Source organism: Anolis carolinensis, chromosome 2 (assembly GCF_035594765.1).
Source record: "Anolis carolinensis isolate JA03-04 chromosome 2, rAnoCar3.1.pri, whole genome shotgun sequence".
NCBI lineage: Eukaryota > Metazoa > Chordata > Lepidosauria > Squamata > Dactyloidae > Anolis > Anolis carolinensis.
This window is the reverse complement of record NC_085842.1, coordinates 197,970,533-197,992,353: the sequence shown is the minus strand read 5'-3', so window position 1 is coordinate 197,992,353 and position 21,821 is coordinate 197,970,533. Positions and strand designations below refer to the sequence as shown.

Here is a 21,821-nt window from a genome sequence, read left to right as displayed (position 1 = left end):
CTTATAGTTGGGTTGTTGTATGTTTTCCGGGATGTATGGCCATGTACCAGAAGCATTCTCTCCTGACATTTTGCCCACATCAATGGCAGGCATCCTCAGAGGTTATGAGGTATATTGGAAAAGCTAAGCAAGGAAGGTTTATTTACCTGTGGAAGGTACATACTTATGTCTGAATTTATTGTTGAAGGCTTTCACTGCCAGAATCGCTGAAGTGTTGTGTGGTTTCTTCTGAAGATACCAGCCACAGATGCAGGTGAAAGGTCAGGAGAAAGTGCTGCTAGAACAAGGCCATACAGCCCAGATAATATCCAACACTCCTATGTCTGAATTTTGCAGTCAGCAAGCCTGAAAATTAGGGCAAGGCAAGAAAATGTGCAGTGGGACATATATGAGTCCCATCGAGCCCAGCACTGCAAAGGTTGGAGAAACTGGCATTCTATATGTTTTGGATCATAACTCAGCCAACACAGCTTCTGGAAAGCAATCTGTAGTCGAAAGATCCAAAGGACACACATTTTCTCATATCTTGGCTGTATCCCCCCTACCCACACAAACATCCTTTTTGCAAGAAGTGCTGCAAATGACCTCTTGATCAGCTGGTACGCAGACAATATGCTTCGCATGGGTTCAGCTACACTCTCTGACTTTCACCTCTGAATCCAAGGTGTCTTGTGCATGCCTACTCTGCTTGAATGGTTGTTCATCGGGCAGAAAATGTTCAGTATGATGGAATCCATGTCTTCTGAGAAGTAAACCTCATCGAGTTCAATCGGAATTAACAGGTAAGTTGTGTGTGAGGTTAAAGCCCAATACTAGAATTGGAAGCTGGTGAAGGTTTCAACCTTGAACTGATCTTGGGGGGATTCAACTGGAGTACTACTTCTTGGGGTTTTTTCCCCCTCCCTAAAATTCCCACCAATGTCCAGGAATCAAAAAAGATGCAGGTTGCTGTGAATTTTCCGGGATATATGGCCATGTTCCAGAAGCATTTTCTCCTGACATTTCGCCCACATCTATGACAGGCATCCTCCGAGGTTGCAAGGTCTGTTGAAAACTAGGCAAGTGGGATTTATATATCTGTGGAAGGTCCAGGGTGGGAGAAAGAACTTTTGTCTGTTTGCGCCAAGTATGAATGTTGCAATTGGTTAGCTTGATTAGCATTGAATAGCCTTGCAGCTTCAAAGCCTGGCTGTGTCCTGCTTGGGGGAATCCTTTGTTGGGGGGTGTTAGCAGGGCCTGATTGTTTCCTGTCAGGAATTCCCATTTTCTGAGTGTTGTTCTTTATTTACTGTCCTGAGTTTAGAGCCCATGCCCAAGCTATTCCACTCCTGGACTAAATGTTAAATTATGGATTGGACCATATAGGATTGAAGCAGTATGTCTAACAGACAATCTGAGTGTCAAATCTGTCACCCTTTGCTTGTGCCCAACATCAGAATTTTTAGAAGCTAAGCAATGTTACAAGGATCTTCAATATACCATTCTTATTTTGTTTCAATTTTCATGGGCAATTTTGGGTGCTGTCATTTGAAAAGTAACCTTTGTCCCACTCTAACCTTTATATTCCCAATAGGGAATCAGAGAAGAAAAAAGGTGGGCAGTTTTAACCAGTGCCCCTGGTTTTTGTTCTCTGCTTTAACTTGTCTGCTTATCCATCTGTTTTCCAACTTTGATATTCTCTCTTTCAGTATGTGAGAAGAAAATCTGACACAGATGGAATCTTTTGAATTTGTTTTGTTTTGTGTGAAATCCTGGGTCAAGGGATAAGCTCTTAAAACCAAGCATATTTTGGAGTCCCGATTCTCTAAAAGCACACAGGGCTGAGACAAGCCCTTTTGCCCTGTTCATTTTAACTGTTTTGTGCAGAATTCCCTCCCTCATCCCTGTCCCCACATTAGAATTGTGCAGTTCATTTGACTTGCTCCTGAATTTTGTACAGAATATGATAAAGTGGCCTCTTTTCCAATTTCTCCTTGAAAACTCAAAGTTCAAGAAGCATGAAGCGAAATCTCGACACAAGGTTACCCAAGGTCAACAACTTCAAGATGTTTGGCCTCAAAACTTATCTGGCAAAGCTAGCCGAGACTCAACATCGAACAAACATATTAGCCAAGTAACATTTTACACACTGTAGGAATAGCATTCCCGACATTCTGTGGAGTTTATTTACAGAGTAGAGAATGTGCGTTGAAATTGAAAACACTTCCAACCCACTTTGGAATATTTGTCTGTCTTCATCCTTAAGTAGTGTGGGAGGCAAAAGGCCAGGACAAAGGAAGGAAGACAGAATAGCAGATGTGACAACATTTCTTGGAGATACATGTCGATATATTTTGGATCCTCACATCATTGGCAAGAATCTCCCTTCTCTTTCCCACCATACAGTGTTCTGGTTTGTGGCCCACAAACCATACACTTTGGCCAGTTGTTTAATATACAACCTTTTAGCTCTGCCCTTGCAAGTGTACCAACAAATCAGAAGATTTATCAAGCCAGTCCTCCTCCCTTCCATGTCTTGATGGGTCATTTGTGCAAACTTTGCCATTCTTGGCTAAACTGACCCCCCCCCTTTTTTTTTTTTGCAATTTACACAGGTTCCACACCATAGATTTACTCTGCAGCTGCCTGGAAATCACCTAATTTCCTCTACCTACTCTGAAAATGTCTTTGTTCCTATTCAGGGATGAATTAATCATTAAAGTAAGTACACAGAAGAGCAAGGCCAAACCAAGGTCTTCACACCAGTTCTGCCAGAGTCTTTCCTGCCTTTCTTTTCTGTAACCATATAGCAGGATTCGCCAAGTCCTTAAGATTCTCTGGCCTAAAACTCAATAAAATAAATAAAGAACAACACTAAGAAAACAGGGGGATTCCAGACAGGAAACAATCAGGGCCAGGTAACACCTCCCAACAAAGGATTCCCCCAAGCGGGAAGCAGCCAGGCTTTGAAGCTGCAAGGCCATTCAATGCTAATCAAGCTGGCCAATTGTAACATTCATACAGACCAGAGTTCTTTCTCCCACCCTGAACCTCCCACAGATATACCCTGTTTGCTGAAAATAAGACATCAACAAAAAATAAGACCTAGTAGAAGTTTTGCTGAATTGCTAAATATAAGGCCTCCCCCGAAAGTAAGACCTAGCAAAGTTTTTGTTTGGAAGCATGCCCGGCACCTGCCAAACAAAACACCATAGCATGCAGGATTGGTAAATGTAAATTATTATTATTATTATTATTATTATTATTATTATTATTATTATTATTATTCTCCATCTCCCCAGAGGGACTTGGGGCGACTTACATACCAGTTGTATATGGAAATAATGGTAGTACAGTAGAGTCTCACTTAGCCAACATTCGCTTATCCAACATTCTGGATTATCCAACGCATTTTTTCAATACATCGTGATATTTTGGTGCTAAATTTGTAAATACAGTAATTACTACGTAGCATTACTGCATATTCAACTACTTTTTCTGTCAAATTTGTTGTATAACATGATGCTTTGGTGTTGGATGAGTGAGACTCTACTGTAACAAGAAATTATTGACAGGAGTCACAGTTTGTCTGGTTTAGTTATGTTGGTTTGTGATGACAACTACTGTACAGTATAGAATAAATGTTCTTTTCTTCTTTTTTTTTGGTTTAACAATGAATATGAATTCTTCATGGAAAAATAAGAAATCCCCTGAAAATAAGACCTGGCACATTTTTGGGCGTAAAAAATAATATAAGACACTGTCTTATTTTCGGGGAAACACGGTATAAACCTCACTTGCCTAGTTTCCAACAGACCTTACAACCTCTGAGGTTGCCTGCCATAGAGGTGGGTAAAATGTCCAACAGAAAGAATGCTTCTGGGACATGGCCATACAGCCCAGAAAACTCACAGCAACCCAGCGATTCTGGGCACAAAAGCCTTCAACAAGAAACCAAGCCTCTGTGAAGTAAGTTGAGAGTTTTATCAGCCAAATGGGTGAGGTTTCCATGCCCTCTGCTGCTCTGCCGCCTTCCTCCCAGGAGAATTAATTCCCCATCCCCACCCCCTCTGTCCTTGCTCACAATCTCTCCCAGGAAAGCTGCCGACTCCATTCAAGGCCACTCTGAATGGCTCCTTTATTTGCTGTCCCAAGTGTGTGCTGCACGCATGGGGGAGGGATGGTGCTGGAGGCATGTGATTCCGGGGGCCCAAACTAGAATGGAAAATAATCCCAAACTGGCACTGTTGAGTTCTCTCTAATGTTCTGCGCAGTCCCTCTTCAAGGCAGGGATAAACTGCTTGACGTTCATTCTGACCTTTACATTGGTCTTTTCTGGAGTAAAGGGCAGGAGTTGCCACCCGTGCCATGAGACAAGCCCGGAGCAGCAGAATCTGGAGACAGGAGAGTTCAAAGCAATTAGAAAGAGGAATTGCTCATCTTTACAGCCTGATCCTTCCTCTCTGTTTCACCTCTGGTGAAGGGGCAGCGTGGTGTTTTTATTTGGAAAAAGATGCCACAATAATTAGCAAAGATGACAATGAAACAATACAAAGAATGTCAAGCATATGAAAAAACTCAGTGAGATACTAGGGTGAAGATAGTGTCGAGATTGAGGGAAGTATAGTCAGACTGTCATATTTGTGGGCTTAATTTTGTAGATACAATTACACTATGCAACACAATTTTTGATCCTGGGTTAGAGTAAAAGGTAAAGGTTTTCCCCTGACATTAAGTCTAGTTGTGTCCAACTCTGGAAGTTGGTACTCATCTCCATTTCTAAGCCGAAGAGCCGGCGTTGTCCGTAGACGCCTTCAAGGTCATGCAGTATGACTGCATAGAGCACTGTTACCTTCCTGCCTGAGCAGTACCTATTGATCTACTCACATTTGTGTGCTTTCAAACTGCTAGGTTGGCAGAAGCTGGAGCTAACAGCAGGCGCTCACTCCGCTCCCAGGATTAGAACCTGCGACCTTTCGGTCTGCAAGTTCGGCAGCTCAGCGCTTTAACACACTGCGCCACCGGGGCAGTTATTGTATACCTGCAGCTATTGCTGCATTTTACTGATCTTAACGGGGAGGGGGGGGGGTGATATTTATGTGGACTGTTATTGCTTTTGTGTTATTGTTTTGTTTTGTTTTTGCACTTTGTGTATTTTGGGTGTTTTCCCCTTTGAGTGCATTGTGAGCCGCCCCGAGTCTTTCTGGGATATGGTGGTGGCGTATAAATAAAGTTTGTTGTTGTTGCTGCTGCTGTTGATAGGAATCCCTAGATCTTTTAGGACAATTGTATGATCCACTTCCACTGGGATGGCCACATATTCAGAAAGAAGGGTTAAGTTACTGCTATTGCTGCCTCTATTGAATATCTGCCAGTTAAGAGTGTTGCCTCACCTTATTGTAACACTGGTCCCACTTTGGGATGAAAAACTTAAGCAACGCAATAGTTGGATCCATTACTTGATGTCTACTCAAGGAAGAAGATCCAAAGGACCTTCATCATTCCTCACTACTCCCCCTATCAATGTGGAAACTGTGACATCTCCCAGACAGAGGATGTAAGGATTTGCTGGGATTTCTTGAGACACAGCTGGTAGGTTTACAACGGGAAGCATCCCCGCCGCTGAGAAAGTACTAAGCAAAAGCTGAGCAGGCAACATTAATGGCTGAGCTGGCCTGCCCTTGTGAGGAAGATATCCGCTAATCTCTCAGGAAATTATCAAGATCAAGAGAGATGTTTATTAAGTAAAGTTTGCCTTCAGTTTTAACCAGAAAAAACACATTCTGGTGTTTGGGAAATACAGGCAGTCCCCAAGTTATGAACAAGACAAAAGTTCTGTAGGTTTGTTCTTAAGTTGAATTTGTATTCAAGTTTAAAAATTTTAGCTCCAGCTATATATATAACTTTGGCTGGCATAGGTAAAGGTAAAGGTTTTCCCCTGACATTAAGTCTAGTCGTGTCTGACTCTGGGGGTTGGTGCTCATCTCCATTTCTAAGCTGAGGAGCCAGCGTTGTCCATAGACACCTCCTAGGTCATGTGGCCGGCATGACTGCATGGAGCACCATTTCCACAGGAGCGGTACCTATTGACCTACTCATGTTTGCGTGTTTTCAAACTGCTAGGTTGGCAGAAGCTGGGGCTAACAGTGGGGGCTCACCCCGCTCACCAGATTTGAACCGCTGATCTTCTGGTCAGCAAGTTCAGCAGCTCAGTGGTTTAACCCACTGCACCACCAGATGCTCCCTAGCATAGGGAAGGGTTATTGACTAGCATATATTGGCTAGCATAGGGAAGAGTTAACACTCCTGTGGTGTTTGTTTTGCTGTCTGTGCCCCTGTTGAGATTTCACATGACTTTCTGTCCTTCTGAGAATTGGATTTGAACATTTTGGCTTGTTGTGGAAACAGGGATTGTTGAGAAAACTTCAGTGGAGACACCTTTCCCCCATGATAACTCTTTCATGAGTGATTTTCCTTTCCTAGGGGTAGATTTCTCTCAATTCTTGTGGTCTTGCCCCCGTTCTTATCTAGGGATCATTTATAAACCAGATGTTTGTACCTCGGGGACTGCCTGTAATGGCAAAAGATGAAACAGGTCTTCATGGGTATATTGACGGTTTATACTGTTTAACAGTCCAGGATATGGAGGGAGATTTTCAGCAAGACCAGAAATGTCTGAATGTGTAGTATCTGAAGAAGACCAATCCATAGTAAAAGGGCCAAAACAAAATAGGAATGCTATAACATGAGATAACAAAAAAAAACGGTTCAAAAAATAAAATAGACATGTGAAAACCTGTTTTTCTTTTGCCCATGGATCCCATTTTATCGGCCGCCCCAAGAAGAATGTGGCATGATCTGCCGGAAGAGATCTGACAGCTAAATGAGATGTCAGAATCTAAAACACAATTTAAGTCCCATCTCTTCTGGCAGATCGTCTACCAAGTCAACTTTCAATCATGAGTTCTGATTTACATTCTAGTGCCTCTATATGTCAATTCTGTATCTGTGTTTGGAATAGCTTGTCTCATATATGTGGTGTGTGTATGTGTGTTTATCTATGTGATTTATTGTATTTTGATGTTCATTTATTTTTTAATTTGTTATACCCCACCTTGAACCATCAGGAGAGGCAGGTAATAAATAAATTGTATTATTATTATTATTATTATTATTATTATTATTATTATTATTATTATTTATTGTATGACACAGCAAACAAGATAGATATGCTGGATTTCGTTTCACAAAATCACAAGTTGAACACTTCCCAAGTGTCTAGGACTGTGTGATGTATTTTTGGATGATCCGTGCATATCCCAGTAGGGTGGCCTTTTGCAGTTGACAGATCGTAATTTTGTCAATGTCTATTGTTTCCAAATGCTGGCTAAGATCTTTTGGCATGGCACCCAGTGTGCCCATCACCACCGGGACCACCTGCACTGGTTTCTGCCAGAGTCTTTGAAGTTTATTATTATTATTATTATTATTATTATTATTATCAACACAATGACGTTGTATGGCACAGCAAACAAGATAGATATGCTGGATTTCGTTTCGCAAAACCACAAGTCGAACACTTCCCAAGTGTCTAGGACTGTGTGATGTATTTTCTGATGATGCGTGCAGATCCCAGTAGGGTGGCCTTTTGCAGTTGGCAGATGGTGATTTTGTCAATGTCTATTGTTTCCAAATGCCGGCTGAGATCTTTTGGCACGGCACCCAGTGTGCCCATCACCACCGGGACCACCTGCACTGGTTTCTGCCAGAGTCTTTGCAGTTCAATCTTGAGGTCCTGATAGCGGCTGAGTTTTTCCTGTTGTTTTTCATCTATGCGACTGTCACCTGGGATGGCAACATCAATGATCCAAACCTTGTTCTTTTCCACAACTGTGATGTCTGGTGTGTTGTGTTCCAGAACTTTGTCAGTCTGGATTCGGAAGTCCCACAGTATCTTTGTGTGCTCATTTTCCAAGACTTTTGCAGGTTTGTGATCCCACCAGTTCTTTACTGCAGGGAGGTGGTACTTGAGGCATAAGTTCCAATGAATCATTTGGGCCACATGGTTGTGCCTCTGTTTGTAGTCTGTCTGTGCGATTTTCTTACAGCAGCTGAGGATATGATCAATGGTTTCGTCAGCTTCCTTGCACAATCTGCATTTTGGGTCATCAGCTGATTTTTCGATCTTGGCCTGAATTGCCTTTGTCCTGGGCTGTCTTGGGCTGCAAGGATCAGGCCTTCTGTCTCCTTCTGTCTCCAGAAAACCGCACAATTATTATTACCCCCCCCCCCCGGCAGGTGCCACCTTGACGTGGTGGGGGGGCTTAGCTGCTCCAATGATGACTGAGGGCTGTGCTGGCGGTAGTGTAACTACCGGCAGGTCCAACCAAGCCAGAGAGGCCTCAGCTGAGGAGCACAACCAAGAGCACCTAACCCATTAGCATTATGGAGAATCAAACCCAAACGAAGTCTATACTGGCTCGGTCGTCGCCCAGGATAAAAAGGACCGCGGTGGATGCTGCTGATTCTGGACATCCATCGACAAGTGGGCTACGGAATCATCAAAACCCAAATGAACAGTCACAGAAGCGGCAGAAATACACAATGCCAGAAAACCGCACTATTATTATTATTATTATTATTATTATTATTATTATTATTATTATTATTTGTACTTGCAATCTTAGAATTTCTTTTCTCCAAACAGATGTGGAAATCCCTAGAAGTTCTTATCATGACATTATGATGATCCCTCACACAAACAGATGCAAACATATGTTTGAATCACTCTCCTGTCTGCTGTTCCAGAACCACAAAATCTCAGGAAATGAGGTTGAACTAACAGGCCAAGATTCAGAATTGGATGCCTTCCCATTCTTAGATCAGTACATAAACAGCCTCATATGATCACAGCAGCTGGCAGCAGCTTCTTTGCATCTCTTCCTTTTCTCTGCATGACACAAGATAGTTACTGGTAGTTAAAATCTGTAAGGATACGGAAAAAGATGAGATTTTAATAAATGAATACATAAATAAACTTTATTTATATATCATCCTATCTCCCCGAAGGGACTCAGTAGCAAACAAAGTCAGCAAACCTTCAAAGCCATACAAAAGAAAAATACATAAACAAATAACCACCCCACTCAAAACCCTACACAGAGAGAGAAGGAAAACCTACATTGCAGAATTAATGCAGTTTAATACCCCTTTAACTGCCATGGCTCAATTCTATGGAATTATGGGAGGTATAGATGTACAAAGTCTTTAGTCTTCTCTGCCAAATAGTGCTGGTGCCTTACAAAAATACAACTCCTGTGATTCCATGGCATTGTGCCATGGCAGCTTAATGTGGTGTCAAACTGCATTAAATTGCCAGAGAGTTGCAACTTTATAAGAGATCATTCTTGTAAAGTTTCAACTAATTGAATGGATTCACTATCCCATTTACATGAAAGCCAGCTGGATCCAGGATGTGTTTATGCAAATAAACACACTTAAAACTTGGAAAGGTTTCTTGCCGCCGACCATGGTATTTGGCAACTTTTGTGTGTAATAATGCAAAATCATCATAATTGACATGGTCATGCTGAGCCATATACAACCTTGGCAAACAGACTTCCTCTTTTTCCTTCTCACCCAGAGTCTCATACCAAGAAAAGGAGAAAAAACCTATATATCCCTCCCTAGCCTGGTGTTCACCAAATGTGTTAGAATAGCCATAACTTGGAGATGAAGATTTGCGGCCTTCCATGGGCTTTTGGCCTACAACTCCCATTTGTCCTATCTAGCATAGTCTATTGTGAGAAATAAGCTGATTTACAGTACAAACAAAATGGGAAGTCTACATTCTGTCCAGGAGTGTAAAATGTTTATTTTTACAATCTCAACTTAAAATGGACTTAATGTATGCTGAAAACCCAGGGAAGAAATGACATTGCACCGAACTGCATTTCTTATGAATCTCCACACTTTAAAGAAACAAGATTCTGACCCTAATATTTGTAAATATATTTTTGGAATAAATATATTTTTGGAAAAGTGTAAGTAAATTCTTTCTTTTTTTTTTTCCAAAAAAAGTGTAAGTGAATTCTAGGAGCCCCCAGTGGTGCAGCATATTAAAGTGCTGAGCTGCTGAACTTACGAACTGAAAAGTCACAGGTTCAAGTCCGGGGAACAGAGTGAGCACTCGCTGTTAGCCCCAGCTTCCACCAATGTAGCAGTTTGAAAACATGCAAATGTGAGTAGATCGATAGGTACTGCTTTAGTGGGAAGGTAATGGTGCTCCATGCAGTCATGCCGGCCACATGACCTTGGAGGTGTCTATGGACAACGCTGACTCTTTGGCTTAGAAATTGAGATGAGCACCAACTCTCAGAGTTGGACACGACTAGACTTAATGTCAGGGGAAAACCTTTAGCCTTTACATAAGTAAATTCTGCTGAAATCTTAAAACCTGGAGCACGTTCTGAACAACATCGTATGTCTCACCAAGAACCAGTGAAGTTAAGTTTCAGTGGCCTAGATATCTCGTCATACTTGGAAATAATATGCAAGCTGCCAATTAAAAAATGACACTACAAACAGTTCAAAATAAATAATCTAAATAGGCTTAGTTTTCACTGTTTATGTAGACTACAAAATGTAACTCTTCCAGTGGCACATTTTGAAAAATTTCACATCTAATTTAAGTGTTGCTTTTGTTGTTTTTAACAAATTCCAAACATCATAAAGTCACAAGTACCATATTACCATGTTGCTATTTTACCGACTTGTGTCTTCTTTTCTTAAGTGTAAGAAAATGGATACCCTTTCTATCTATGACTCGCCATGACTGGATGGGGGAGTGTGTCCCTATTGGTTCTTCTGGACCTTTCAGCAGCCTTTGATACCGTTGACCATGGTATCCTTCTGAGATGCGTCACAGGTAGGGGGCTTGGTGGTACTGCTTTGCAGTGGTTCCGGTCTTTCCTGGAGGTTTGTTCCTAGAAGGTGTTGTTGGAAGACACCTGCTTGGCCCCATAGCCATTGTCTTGTGGGATCCTGCAGTGCTCATTACTGTCCCCCATGTTGTTTAACATCTACATGAAGCCGTTGGGAGAAATCATCCAGAGTTTCGGAGTACGATGTCACCTGTAAGCAGACGATGTCCAACTCTGTCACTCCTTCCCACCTGTTACTAAGGAGGCTGTTCAGGTCCTGAACTAATACTTGGCAGCTGTATAGAACTGGATGAGGGTGAACCAATTAAAACTGAATCCAGACAAGACAGAGGCTGAACAGGGTATAGGGTTACAACCTGTTTTGGATGGGGTTACACTCCCCCTGAAGATGCAGGTTCACAGCTTGGGAGTTCTCCTGGACTCATCGCTGAGGCTGGAATCTCAAGTTTCAGTGGTAGCCAGGAGAGCTTTCACACAATTAAACTTGTGCACCAGTTGTACCCATACCTTGGGAAGTCTGACTTGGCCACGGTGATCCACGCTCTTTTTACCTTCCGAATAGAAGGTGGCACAGTGTGTTAAAGCACTGAGCTGCTGAACTTGCGGACCAAAAGGTGCCAGGTTCAAATACCAGGAGCGGAATGAGCGCCCGCTGTTAGCCCCAGCTCCTGCCAACCTAGCAGTTCGAAAACATGCAAATGTGAGTAGATCAATAGGTACCGCTCTGGAAGGAAGGTAACGGCACTCCATGCAGTCATGCCGGCCACATGACCTTGGTGGTGTCTACGGACAATGCCAGTTCTTCGGCTTAGAAATGGAGATGAGCACCAACCCCCCAGAGTCAGTCACGACTGGACTTAACGTCAGGGGAAAACTTTTACCTTTACCTTTACCTTTACCTTTACCTTATAGATTAGTGCAACACATTCTATGTGGGGTTGCCTTTGAAAACTGTTTAGAATCTTCAATTGGTCCAATGGGCAGCAGTCAGATTGATTACCGGAGTGGTGTACAGGGAGCATTCACCTCCCCTGTGTGCCAGCTCCATTGGCTGCCAGTATGCTACCGAGCACAATTCAAAGTGCTGACTTTAGCTTATAAAGCCCTAAATGGTTCCAGCCCAGCTTACCTGTCCAAACATATTTTCTCTTATGAACCATCTCGAAGATTAAGATAGTCTGGTCCCGCCGGCTTCGCAAGCTCGACTGACAAGGACTAGAGACAGGACCTTCTCAGTGGTGGCCCCTCGGCTGTGGAACTCTCTCCCCAGGGACATTAGGTCACCCCCTCCCTCCTAACCTTCAGAAGGAAAGTAAAAAACCTGAATCTGAGATCAGGCCATTGGCGAATAGCTCAGCGTAATAATAGATTTGGAATATGTGCAATGACTACATAATGGATGGTGTGATTTTATTTACGGTATTTATATGCTGCCCTTCTCAACCCTGAAGAGGACTCAGGACAGTTCACAGTGTTGGCAACAATTCAATGCCCTCGATAAAAAAAACAGTATAAAACATCAAACTTTACCTTCCCTTAATAAAACATGAAACATTATTAAACACATTCAATGTTAACATTAAATGCAATTTTAAATGTTTAATATGCATTAATTTTAATTAAATTTATTTTAAGTTTATGTTTGTGTGTGTTTTTAAGGCATTGAACAATTGCCATATGTAAGCTGCCTTGAGTCCCCTTCGGAGTCGAGAAAGGTGGGGTATAAATAGAGTAAATAAACAAATAAATAAATATTCTCCCAGGTAAGATATGAGAAGCTCTTACAACTCAAAATAGGGTGCTGTTCAGTTGTCTTTACTGCCAGCTCAGCAAGACCACCATCCTATATTGTTAATTTATGTGTACTTTATTATACCAGGTAGGTTTCCTGCCTCATCTATTGATGGCTTTCCTTCTCCCACAGTGGGAAGCAAACTTGCCACCAGTATCTCCTTCCACATCTCTCTGAAAAACTTATTTATTTGTTCAGTCGCTTCTGACTCTTTGTAACCTCATGGACCAGCGCATGCCAGAGCTACCTGTTGGCCATCGCCACCCCCCAGGTCAAGGTCAAGCTAGTCATTTCAAGGATATCATCCATCCATCTTGTCCTTAGTTGGCCCTTCTTTCTTTTTCTTCCATTTTCCCCAGCATCATTCTCTTCTCTAAGCTTTCCTGTATTCTCATGATGTAGCCAAAGTACTTCATCTTTGCCTCTAATATCCTTCCCTCCAGTGAGCAGCCGAGCATTATTTCCTGGAGTATGGACGGGTTGGATCTTTTTGCAGTCCAAGGCACTCTCAGGATTTTCCTCCAACAGTTCAAAAGTGTCTATCTTCCTTTGCTCAGCCTTCCTTATGGTCCAGCTCTCACATCCATAGATTACTACAGGGAATACCATTGCTTTAATATGCAGACCTTCATTGCCAGCGTGATGTCTTCACTATTTTATCCAGATTGGTCATTGCTCTCCTCCCAATAAGTAAACGTCTTATGATTTCCTGGCTGCTCTGAAAAACTAAAATGAAATTTTGTGGTTTATGCAGGTGTGAAAGAAATGGACCTAGACCCACACATTTCTATGACCTGCAAACTCATGGGTTTGTATTTTAAAGAATGGATTTGATTTCCTTTCCCAGGTTTACAAATTGGCAACTGAACAGGTTTAGGTGAAAATAAAAAGCCATTTGGAGACAGCTAGGAAAAGGCTCTTCCAGCAGCTTGTTGCATTCCTTTCCCCCTGGTTTCTGCTGACAATCCCATCCTGACTTCTTAACAGCAGGTTTCAAGTGATACTTGCAGGAACAACTGATCCATTGTGTTCTGTCTGAATGGTAATTCCTCTCTCACAGTTGCCATTAACTTAAAGGGCAGGGAGGGGAGTGTCTCCCCATTCAGCCCGTGGGTCATTTCCAAAGTACAAGAAAAAGATTATTGCATGAACGTTACAACCCACGGGCAGCAGGCATGTGATTAACCAGTGGAACTCCCTGCATTGGGATGTTGTGCAAGAGACAATTGCAGGGAGAAATGGGGAAACCTGTCACTTTTCAACTCAAGGTAAATCCTGGGAAGTATGAATCTCAGTTGACACAAGCAAGAGTGAGAGCAGAGTGTGGAGTGCATACTAATGCCCCACTGAGAGAGTGGAATTATAACCGCACATGCAGTCAGGCCTCCACATTTGCTGGGGCTAGGGACATAGGACTCCGGCAAAAGTGGATAAACAGCAAAGGAAAGAAACATTATTTTCAGTCAGATGTCAATCTCAGGATTCCATAGCATGTTGTGAAGGCAGTTACAGGGGCATCAAAGTGCTATAATTGTGCAGAACACCCTCCAAAATTTTGTTGATGAAAGCTGGAACATATGTGGCCAAGCAACACCAGAGTGTGAACAAGATGGCAAAAGTTGTTATTGAGGAAGAAAAGACAAGCTAAAACAGTGGTTCTCAACCTGTGGGTCCCCAGATGTACTTCTTCAACTCCCAGAAATCCTAACAGCTGGTAAACTGACTGGGATTTCTGGGAGTTGTAGGCCAAAACACCTGGGAACCCATAGGTTGAGAACCACTGATCAGGACAGTAAATAAAGAGCAAGACTCAAAAAGCAATGAATTCCAGACAAAAATCACTTAGGGCCAGCTAATGCCTCCCAATAAAGGACTCCCCCAGGCAGCTACCAGCCAGACTTTGAAACTGGGGGCCATTAAAATGCTAATTAAGGTGGCAAATTGCAACATTCACACGTACCTCAAGCAGACAAGCATTCTTTTCCCCACCCTGGATACTCCACAGATATATAAACCTCAATTACTTAGTTTCCAACAGACCCCTCAACCTCTGAGGATGCCTGCCATAGTTGTGGGTAAAATGTCAGGAGAGAATGCTTCTAGAACATGGCCATACAGCCCAGAAAACCCACAACAACCCAGTGATTCCAGCCATGAAAGCCTTCAACAACACATTATGTCCCTTCCTTTCCCCCACCACATCCTCTTCTGTGTTAACCGAGTGCAAACTATTTGTGCACTCTTTAAACTGAGTGTGTAGCAATTCTAGTAAACTGAGGACCAAGGCAGGGGAAGCAGGAGTAGGAGAGAGAAACTGGGACATTTAAAAACCACTGAAAACATGGGACATGAGAGAATTGATCAAAATAATGCCTACCAAACCAGGGCAGTTGGGGGTAGTGTGTATACTGTAAAAGAGACTTCCCAATACAGAATTACATGAGAGGAGGCAAAGAGGAGCCAAGAACAGCAAGCTCTCCAGTTGGAGCAGTTGCTCCGCAAGCTCCTAAGGAAGGGCTCGGTGCCAGTTTCTGGCTGAAGGGTTCGCCAAGAGCATTCAGGCTAGCCTTACAGCTGAGCAAGCAGATTTCCCTATATGACTTTATCTGACATTGGATAAAAGACCTGTTCTTGGTGCAAAAGGTCAGGTGTCCTAAACTAGCAGTCTGTGGTTCTGTTAGCCAAAGCCATCCCAGGATGTTCTTCTACCTTGGAGCCCATGATAGTGCAGTGGGTTAAACCCTTGTGCCAGCAGAACTGATGACTTGAAGTTGGGTTGCTGACCTGAAGGTTGCCAGTTCGAATCCAACCCAGGGAGAGCTTGGATGAGCTTCCTCTATAGGCTTCAGCTCCATGCGGGGACATGAGAGATGCCTCCCACAAGGATGGTAAAAATATCAAAACATCTAGGCATCCCCTGGGCAATGTTCTCTCACACCAGAAGTGACTTTCAGTTTCTCAAGTCGCTCCTGACATGAAAAAAAAAAACCTTGGTCAGAGAATTAGTATGCCATTTGATACGATGTTAACAGCCTTAGGTCAATGATATGAAATTTATTTATTTATTTATTACAATATTTATATGAAATCATGGGTGTTGTAATTTTACAAGGTCCTTAGAATTCTCTGCCAAAGAATGTCGGTGCCTCAACAAACTAAAACTCCCAGGATCTCATAATATTGAACTGTGGGCAGAGCCGGTCTAACAATGAGGCAAATTAAGCGGTTGCTTCGGGCGCCAAACATATAGGGGCGCAGTCGAGACTGCTTTTTCTGTTTATTTGTTGTAAAACATGATGTTTTCGTGCTTAATTTGTAAAATCTTAATGTAACTTGATGTTTAATAGGCTTTTCCTTAATCCCTCCTTATTATCCAACATTTTCGCTTATACAACGCTTTTATTTTTCAGTGATTGTTTTGGGGGGGGGGTGCCAAAATTCTGTTCGCCTACACTTGAAAAATACCTAGGGCTGGCTCTGACTGTGGGGTTAACGTGATGTGAAACTGCATTCATTCTACAGTGTAGATGCACCCTCAGTGGACCTCTCCCCCAACTCCTGAAGCAGAACCCAACTTGAACGGCAATATGACAAAATTCTCTTCCACTGCACCTGAGGGCAAAAGGTCAGTTGTAAGCGCCACAGGACAGGTAAAGTGTGGGATGCAGCTACCACCTCTACGGCCCCTTCCACACAACTGAATAAAATCCCACATTATCTGCTTTGAAATTGAATATATGGCAGTGTGGATGCAGATAACCCAGGGCCCTTCCACACAGCCCTATATCCCAGAATATCAAGGCAGAAAATCCCACATTATCTGAGTGTGGACTCAGATAGCCCAGTTCAAAGCAGATATTGTGGGATTTTCTGCCTTGATATTCTGGGTTATATGGCTATGTGGAAGAGCCCTACAACTTGGGGCCAAGGAATGATGGAATCAGCTGCTGTTTTGATGGAGGTGATGTTAGTCAAGTCTGGCTTTGGAGCTACAAGTGACTCAGGGGTTACGGCTACCTCTTACCACCATCCCTGACATGGAAGGAGAAAGAGAGAAAGATGAGGAACGTGGCAGTAATAGATGTGCCTCTAACCAATCTAGGCACCCACTTCCAAGAAACAAAAGGCCCTTCCACACAGCCATATAACCCTGAATATCAAGGCAGAAAATCCCACAATATCTGCTTTGAACTGGGTTACCTGAGTACACACTGCCATATATTCCCGTTCAAAGCAGAAAATGTGGGATTTTACTGAGCTGTGTAGAAGGGGCCAAAGAAAGAAGAGCAATACAGAAGTTAGCTATTGTTTTGAGGGCAAGATGGAGCAGCACCTAACACCTGAATGTCTGTCTTGATTTGGCCTGACAAATGGTGAGGGACTTTCACTACCATCGGATCCTTTGAAGATGCCAGCCACAGGTGCAGGTGAAATGTCAAGAAAAAAATTTGCTAGAACACAACCATACAGAATCATAGAATCATAGAATAGTAGAGTTGGAAGAGACCTCATGGGCCATCCAGTCCAACCCCCTGCTAAGAAGCAGGAAATCGCATTCAAAGCACCTCTGACAGATGGCCATCCAGCCTCTGCTTAAAAGCCTCCAAAGAAGGAGCCTCCACCACGGCCCGGGGGAGAGAGTTCCACTGTCGAACAGCTCTCACAGTGAAACCACACTACACCCGGTTCCGGCCATGAAAGCCTACAATCATACAAGTATTATTGTATTCGATAATACAATACCATATTTGTTAACATAAGGTACACAAAGTCTCCTGTTTGGCTCAGTGGGATTTACTCAGGAGAACTTCCCACCAGTCTTATTTGCCCCATGCCATCTACCATACTGCCTCTACCACACCGCCTGTACTCCACAAATTCATTCTGGAACACCAAATGCTTGTTTTTGGAGATGTACAGTCAGTGCAGTGCTGAACTTGCCAACTGAAAGGTCGACGGTTCGAATCCAGGGAATGGAGTGATCTCCCACTGTTAGCCCCAGCTTCTGCCAACCTAGCAGTTTGAAAACATGCAAATGTGAGTAGATCAATAGGTATTGCTCCGGTGGGAAGGTAACTGCACTCCATGCAGTCATGCCGGCCACATGACCTTGGAGGTGTCTACAGACAACGTCAGCTCTTCATCTTAGAAATGGAGATGAGCACCACCCCCCAGAGTTGGACAAGACTAGACTTAATGTCAGGGATACCTTTACCTTTACTAAAATGCCAGATAGAAACATTTCAAATTAAGACCGGAGACAGGCAGCTGATTCCCATCCACCCCCCACCTAAGTGACTTTAAGGCAGATAAGATAAAGGCCTCCTTGGGGAGATATTGGTGTCTTTTGCCTCACAATCGTCTCTCATCAAACAAGTTTCGCAGGTTTTTGTAGCACTTAAAAAGTCTGCTGAACTGTGTCTCTGAAGGTGATATTTGCTGATTGGGCATATTGCCACAGTTTGAACAGCAAAAACCCTTTCAGCATGGTTTTTTTTTAAAAAAATTGCCTGACACATTGTCTCACACATGGTTTCCAAATATTCAGATAGGTGGGGCAGATTGTTTTTCTGAATTAATATTTGCAACACGCTTCTCTCTTTCACTCTGTTCTCCAAGATTTGCTTTTGATTTATACTTTCTACAAGAATTGCCCACCACTAACCATGTCTCCGTGTGAGTTGCTGCTTTAAAATGCCCCCTGGTTGGAAAGCTGAGCAGAAGAGTGATTCCTCCAGAGATGTGGCAAATGGTTATCTCTGGGCCCTTCTACACAGTCATATAACCCAGAATATCAAGGCAGAAAATCCCACAATATCTGCTTTGAACTGGGTTATCTGAGTCCACACTGCCATATATTCCAGTTCAATGCAGATAGTGTGGGATTTTATTCATCTGTGTGGAAGGGTCCACTGAGAGTATATAATAGGGAGTTTTCTAAATCAGAAATGTCTGGATCAGTGACTCTCAAAATCAGGATTCAGTGACTCCCAAAATCCTGATACAGTAGAGTCTCACTAATCCAAGCTAAACGGGCCAGCAGAAGCTTGGATAAGCGAATAACTTGGATAATAAGGAGGGATTAAGGAAAAGCCTATTAAACATCAAATTAGGTTATGATTTCACAAATTAAGCACCAAAACATCATGTTATACAACAAATTTGACAGAAAAAGTAGTTCAATACGCAGTAACGTTATGTTGTAATTACTGTATTTACGAATTTAGCACCAAAATATCACGATATATTGAAAACATTGACTACAAAAATGGCTTGGATTATCCAGAGGCTTGGATAAGCGAGGCTTGGATTAGTGAGACTCTACTGTACTACAATCAGCTGAAGAGCTTTCCTGGCAAGAGCTAAGGGCAAAACCACAAGGAGAGCTCTTAAGTGGTTAATTGAACAGAACTTTAGTGTTTCCCTTTGGCAAAATGACTGGTCCAAGACTTTGGGAACTGCTTAAAGACATTGGAACCTAGGTTGAATTTGAGGCTGTGGGTGCCATCTTCTGGTGATAATACACATTGCATGTTCTCCTATTATTATTTTAAACCCCAAAGCAGAACTTAACTTAATCTGTGTGCTGGTTTTAGATTATTATTTTATAAATATTAGTTCAATACACCAAGTAGCTGTATTTATTTTTTTATTTATGTGTTTTATTTTTCAAAAATAAAAAATCCAATGTTAGAGCTGAAATATGTAGTTTGGTTTTGTTTGGGTTTTTTTGTTTGTTTTTGGTGTCAGGAGCAATTTGAGAAACTGTAAGTCACTCCTGGTGTGAGGGAACTGGCCCTCTGCAAGGACGTTGCCCAGGGGATGCTCGGATATTTGATGTTTTACCATCCTGTGGGAGACTTCTCTCATGTCTCATGGGGAGCTAGAGCTGACAGACAGGAGCTCACCCTGCTCCCTGGATTCAAACCGCAGTCCTGCCGGCACATGGGTTTAACCCATTGCGCCACCGGGGCCTCCATATAGTTTGGTGGGGCACTTTCATACTTTGACAAATTCTAAAATTACAACTCCTAGGATTCCATAGCACTGAGTCATGTCAGGGAAAGTGGGATCAAACTGAATTAATTATACAGTGTGTATGTATCCCTGCTCTCAAAGTGTTAAGAACTCTGCATATTATTAATTTCATTTTTAACATAGGTAAAGGTAAAGATTTCCCCTGACGTTAAGTCCAGTCGTGTCCGACTCTGGGGGTTGGTGCTCATCTCCATTGCTTTTTAAAATATATATATATATATTAGTGCTTTTCTGAAATTGTGACACTCATCTCCATTTCTAAGCTGAAGAGCCGGCATTGTCCGTAGACACCTCCAAGTCATGTGGTTGGCATGACTGCATGGAGCGCCGTTACCTTCCTGCCAAAGCAGTACCTATTGATCTACTTACATTTGCATGTTATCGAACTTCTAAGTTCGCAGAAGCTGGAGCTAACAGCGGGTGCTCACTCCGCTCCCCGGATTCAAACCTGTGACTTTTTGGTCTGCAAGTTCAGCAGCTCAGCGCTTTAACATGCTGCGCCACAGGGGGATCCTTATTTTTAGCATAGTTAGTACCATATTGCAGTGTTAACCTATTACTTTTGGATAGCAAATTTGGATAGTAAGCTGCCTTGAGTCCCCTCTGGGGTTGAGAAAGGCAGGATAGAAATGAAGTAAATAAATAATAAATAAATAAAATTGAGACATATTAGGAAATAGGTGGACAATTTGTATTTATTTATTATGAATGTAGCTTTATTGTCAGGATGGGGTGAATAACCCACAACATCTGCTTTGAACTGGAATATCTGAGTCCATACTGCCATAAATCCCAGTTTAAAGCAGATAATGTGGGATTTTATTCAGCTGTGTGGAAGGGACCTAAGATTTTCTGCCTCAGGTACCAAAATAATGCACCACAGTAGTTTGAATGTTAGGATAGACTTGAGGCCCTATCTACACTGCCATGTAATTCAGTTTCTGAATCCAGATTATCTACTCTGGACTGGATTATATGGCAGTGTCAGTTCATTGTTGTTGATGACTGTTTTGTACTCTGTTGTGTTGTTTTTTGTTTTCTATTGTCTTGCAATGTTGTTTATTATTTTTAATGTATCACACTTTATATGGCACTGTAGAAGGGGCCTGAAATACAATTGAAGCTATCTGTGGGTTTTTTTCCTCCTTCTTTTAAGGCGCCTTTCACACAGCTGAATAAAATCCCACATTATCTGCTTTGAACTGGAATCTATGGCAGTGTGGACTCAGAAAACCCAGTTCAAAGCGGGTATTGTGGGATTTTCTACCTGATATTCTGGGTTATATGGCTGTGTGGAAGGGCCCTAAGGATTTCTGCCTAAGTTACTCACCTAGGCCCCTTTTACACTGCCATAAAATCCAAATTATCTGCTTTGAACTGGATTATATGACAATGTAGACTCATATAATCCAGTTCAAAGCAAATAATGTGGATTATCCACATTGACAATCTGGATTATATGGCCGCGTAGAAAGGGCCTTGGAAAAGTGTGATTTAAATTTTAGTGATATATTTATTTGTGTGTAGATTGCTTTTGTGTCTTTTAAAATTGTGTGATAATTTTATTAATGTGTAGATTGATATAGATTCATTGTAATATCCTAACTCCTGTTGGTCAGTTTTGATTAGTATGCTAGATTTTTTTTTGCAAAAGGGAGTTGTAGTCCTACACCATCTTTAATGAGCTCCAGGTTTGGAAACTTGCATTTCTGATTTTTAAAATGCACTATGCTTTGTTTCTCGTCCCTTTGTTTTTTCCCCCCTGTATACTAGGTGAGTGTTACAAAATGGCAAAGAACATGAACTCCTAACAGGTTAGTTAACTTGGAAGACACATTGTAGCTGTTCAGCATTAGGAAGGTTGAGAATAACTGCTTTAGAAACACTTTAGAAACAATTTGTCACTCCCACCCCAATTTAGTAATGAATATTGAAACATTTTTTTCATTAATTGCACACGCCTACTCCTCATCATTGTTTACATAACATTTCAGTTCATATTGTCATGAAAGATCTAGTTTTTGCCTCACAGCACAAAGGTTCATGCTCAAGAACCAGCATGTCAAAGC

General features: G+C 42.2%; 1 long non-coding RNA gene across 1 annotated transcript in view; it reads right to left on the bottom strand.

The window, feature by feature from the left end:
* Window positions 1-4,100: 4,100 nt before the first annotated feature.
* The window catches only part of LOC134296460 (uncharacterized), a 30,784-nt gene continuing 13,063 nt past the window's right edge, over window positions 4,101-21,821 (bottom strand). Inside the window, exon 2 of the long non-coding RNA XR_010003211.1 lies at window positions 4,101-4,373. This is a non-coding gene — a long non-coding RNA (uncharacterized LOC134296460). The remainder of the gene's footprint in view (window positions 4,374-21,821) is intronic.